Genomic DNA, 346 nt, shown 5'->3' with positions numbered 1-346 from the left:
GGCGATTGAGGTCGACACCTCTAGGGTTGGAGGGCGGTGCGAGTTGGAGTCTCGCGTGATCAGGATTGAGATCGGTCCTTTGAGCAAGGAGGGGGGATTGACTGGTGAAGTTCAGCGTTTGTGCGTCAGAGTTGGCGAAATCGGAACTATGGGTGAGGGGGTCGGCCAATGGAGGTTGGCGGGACGTTGTACGGTGTCCTAGATGTCGTCCTTGTATGGGCGGCATATCTCCAATCTATGTCAGCACTTGTTTAACCATTTGGGTGAATTCCGAGGTATGCTCCGGTTCGACCCTTCTCTTTATTCCTTTTACTTTTGTGTTTGTGCTTCTCTTTTTTTTTTTTTT

Source organism: Camelina sativa, chromosome 12, assembly GCF_000633955.1.
Source record: "Camelina sativa cultivar DH55 chromosome 12, Cs, whole genome shotgun sequence".
In the NCBI taxonomy this organism is placed as follows: domain Eukaryota; kingdom Viridiplantae; phylum Streptophyta; class Magnoliopsida; order Brassicales; family Brassicaceae; genus Camelina; species Camelina sativa.
The sequence above is the reverse complement of the archived record's forward strand: the minus strand, read 5'-3'. Positions refer to the sequence as shown.